We start from the raw sequence: 458 nt of genomic DNA, 5'->3' as shown, positions 1-458 counted from the left end.
TTGCAATATCCAATAATCCTTGTACGCCCTCAGGGAAAACATTCAATAATAACAATTACTTAATTAAGAAAAGACTGGAACCCTAATGGTTAGGTCGAATATACTACTTCTGAATCTTGGTTTGGTTAGACAAAAGAAGTCCAAAATTCATTCTCAGCTTGAAAATAATATAACACCTCTCTATACTTTTGCAGATAAAGTTGACAAAAGTAGTAATATCAGAAATAGAATTAGTTGCCTTTGGGGCCAACCCATGCGAGGACAAGTAAGAGGAAGAATTGTTAATTTTGAAACGAAGTCCTTCTCTATTATAAATACTTAAAAGACATGTGTGTATTGCTTTGGGGGAAAAAAAAAGACAGTTATTCATAAATAAAGAGTAAATCGCCAGGAAGCATAATGTATAACTATTTTAAACTTCAAATGTTTTTAAATATGTTTTTATTTCATTATTTATT

The sequence above is a fragment of the Pteropus vampyrus genome, unplaced genomic scaffold (genome assembly GCF_000151845.1).
Source record: "Pteropus vampyrus isolate Shadow unplaced genomic scaffold, Pvam_2.0 Scaffold460, whole genome shotgun sequence".
Taxonomy (NCBI): Eukaryota; Metazoa; Chordata; class Mammalia; order Chiroptera; family Pteropodidae; genus Pteropus; species Pteropus vampyrus.
Note: the sequence above shows the minus strand (reverse complement) of the source record.